Here is a 3,651-nt window from a genome sequence, read left to right as displayed (position 1 = left end):
AAAGTAGAAGAAGAAACAAGAACGAAATTATAAATAGAAGCAGGAAATGGAAAATTGCATTAAGAACGAAACAGTAGTATTAGAACAGAAAAACTTTAAAACCATAAACCCTAAGCTCTGAATAATAGTCTAACAGAATGCCTTGCACGAATCCCAAGGCTACTATTTAAAAAGAGTCACTCAAAGTCACTGGGCCCTATTACAATACTCTGGCCCAAAACAAAATAAACACTGAACCACATAAAATAAAATTACGAAATTTCCTAATTAGAAATTAACTAAGCTAAGCGCTGCTTTATTTGCCCTCTTCAAGCCCACAACCAAAATCTGGATTAAGCCCAATGTTTCATTAATTCCTGAAATTAGATTAAAAACATTAAATTAGCTAAATGAGCCCAAATAATGAAACTGTCTAATTAATTGACAATTAAGACCAATCAGTAATTAAAATGGTGCAAAAAGGGTTTAGAAAATAGAAGAAAATGATGGCACATCACCCATACTTTCCTATACCTATTACAACCTTAAAAGACCTTTTGATCCTGATGTGCATGTGTTTGTGGTGTTTGGTTGTCAATTTTAGAGTCTTGCCAAGTCTATGTGGTGTTTGTTTTCATGGGTGCTCTAAGAGTAAACAGTAGCCTAGACACTTGAGAGATAGAGTGCATATCTTGTGAGGCTTTATCACTTTTCAGTCAATTCTAGGGTTGATTGACTACCTTGCCATGTTTGAGGTACTTGGATGATTTTCATGACTGTCTTGATTCTTTAACTCTTTCGTGTTGGATGTCACCCATTCCTTTTATTCCTTGAGATTCATTGAGAAATATGTAAATGTTTTTACGTTTGGAAAACTGAATAATATTATGTTCAATATTATGATGTATAAGATTGTCATAACATATTCATAATGTGATATATGTTACAACACTAACCCTTATCTATACTAATCCTATCGTTAACTAAATAGAAAACAAATCATGAGTCAAGCAAATATGGTGACCAGCTGATGTGTAATTATTTTCTCCTATTTCTTACCCCTTTCTGTAACCATTTTAATTACTAATTAGCCTTAATTGTCAAATTAATTATGCAGTTTTATCATTTGGGCCTACTTGACTAATTTTGTGTTTTAATTTAATTTCAGGAGAATTATAAGCAATTGTGTTTGGATCTAGAATTGGGATGAACCGGCTTGGACTTGAAGAGAGCAGACAATTTTATTTTTCGTCCAGTTTTATTTCATTTTGTTTTTGGGATGTATTTTTGTAATTGGGCCACCAGACCTTATTTTAGTGAGCCTATCTGCTAGGGTGTTAAGGGTGGCTGGTCACTGTTCACGAAGAGACAGGTTGTTGGGTTTCATTTTTCAGCTTCTTTTCGTGTTACTATTCACGCGCACTGTTCATGTAGAAATTCTAGTTTCATTTTCATTTCTGTCTTCTAACTTCAGTTCATTTTCTACTTTCCTTTTCGTTTCTTCTGTTAATAGAAGGCTGAATCCCTAGTGTTGTTTTCTCTTGAGGATTAAGCATAGCTCTCTTTGAGGCTTTGTTATTAATATTAAATTCTAATCAGTTTTTCCCCTTCACCAATTATTCTGTAGTTGTTGTTGATATTAATCCATGCATGCTTAATGCTTGATTAATTATCTTTGTGCTTAATTGAGAGGGATTAATTGATGTATGTGTTGCTTAATCACATAATGATAGCCTTGTTGATGGAAGCTTGCTTGTGGAGCTTCTATGGAGGCTGGATCTTTGAGCTTCAATGAGGTCCTTTAATGGTGATTTTCCACCATGGAGATGCAGCGAAAGACAAAGGAGAAGAGGTGAGAAGAGGCGCCATCCACTAGGGAATAAGCCATGGAAGAAGGAGCTTCACCACCAAGATGAGCCTTGGATAAGAAGCTTGGAGAGGATGCTTCAATGGAGGAAAAGAAATAGGGAGAGAAAGACAGAGGGGGGAGCACGAAATTGAAGGACGAGAAAGGGAGAGAAGTTGAACTTTGAGTTGTGTCTCTCAAGACTCTCATTCATCAAAGTTACAACAAGTGTTACACATGCTTCTATTTATAGACTAGGTAGCTTCCTTGAGAAGCTTTCTTGAGAAGCTAGAGCTTAGCTACACACACCCCTCTCATAACTAAACTCACCTCCTTCATAAGCTTCTTTAAGAAGATTCCTAAAGAAGCTAGAGCTTAGCTACACACACCTCTCTAATAGCTAAGCTCACCTCCTTGAGATGAGAAGCTAGAGCTTAGCTACACACCCCCTATAATAGCTAAGTTCACCCCCATGACAAAATACATGAAAATACAAAAAAGTCTCTACTACAAAGACTACTCAAAATGCCTCGAAATACAAGGCTAAAACCCTATACTACTAGAATGGCCAAAATATAAGGCCAAACGAAGGAAAAACCTATTCTAATTTTTACAAAGATAAGTGGGCTCATACTTAGCCCATGAGCTCGAAATCTACCCTAAGGCTCATGAGAACCCTAGGGCCTTCCCTTGGATCTTTGGCCCAATCTACTTGGAGTCTTCTATCCAATGCCCTTGCGGGGTAGGATTGCATCATTCCCTCCACCTTGGAACGATTTGACCTAAAATCTCGAGGTTCTTCATACTCTGGGCTCCTTCCTTCAACACTTGTAAAAATAAAAAAAACATATGTATTAGTGGTGTTTGGTATGTTGAAGTAAGGTAAGGTCTGAAAACCTATTTCCTAGGCATCTTCCCATGAAGGAACATGGTTTCTCACCAACTCAATGAGTGGTGCTACAAGTATAGAAAAATATGGGACAAACCTTTTTTAAAAGTTTGTTAAGTCATGGAAGCCCCAAATTTTTATTATACTTGGTGGAGTGGGCCACTCAGGAATGACCTTTATTCTCTTAGGGTTCATGGGAACCCCTTGATCACTATTTGAAAAATTAAGAAAAGTAATGCAATAAAACATACCTTTTTCTGTATTTTCATATTGATTATTCCTACCAAAAAGTATGACAAACCTAAGGTGTCCCATATGAGTACCTAAGTTTGATTTGAAACTAAAAATAAGAACAAACCTACCTAATGGGTCCTTATGTACACACACCATGAAGATTTTGGGTACACGAGTGATTTTACTAAAGAGGGTTGCACCATTCAAAACATTCATCATACCACATATTTTAGGGACTTGGTGCCTAATAATACCTATTTTGGGCACCAACAAAGCACAAGGATTTAAGCTCTTGCGAACCAAACCCTCATCCAACAACTTCTTTACTTGAGGAATAAACTCAAGCCCAAGAGGTGTGACAATGCTAGCAAGTGTATTTTTACAAAAGAGAAAATGTGGAGGTTGTCTAAGAAGGAAAGTTTCTTTAATGTTTGTCTTTATTGTAAAATGAGTTTCCTTCTTAGCTAAACTCTTGGAGGAGACACTTACCTCCTTACACTTCTCTTTAACCACTAATGGTTGTCCTTCTTCTTGGGGGTAGATTTCATCACTAGATTCTTCCCCTTATTGAGAAGTAATGTGTCATCTTCCAAGACATTTAAAGCACTTTATAGAGCTAGTTTTCTCTTGCATACTAGCCTTAGGGGCTTGCTTTTCTATTGTCTTCCCCTTATCATCTTAGGGATTAGAAGGTGTCACCCCT

This window comes from Glycine max, chromosome 2 (assembly GCF_000004515.6).
Source record: "Glycine max cultivar Williams 82 chromosome 2, Glycine_max_v4.0, whole genome shotgun sequence".
NCBI classification, from domain to species: domain Eukaryota; kingdom Viridiplantae; phylum Streptophyta; class Magnoliopsida; order Fabales; family Fabaceae; genus Glycine; species Glycine max.
This window is presented reverse-complemented; position numbering follows the sequence as displayed.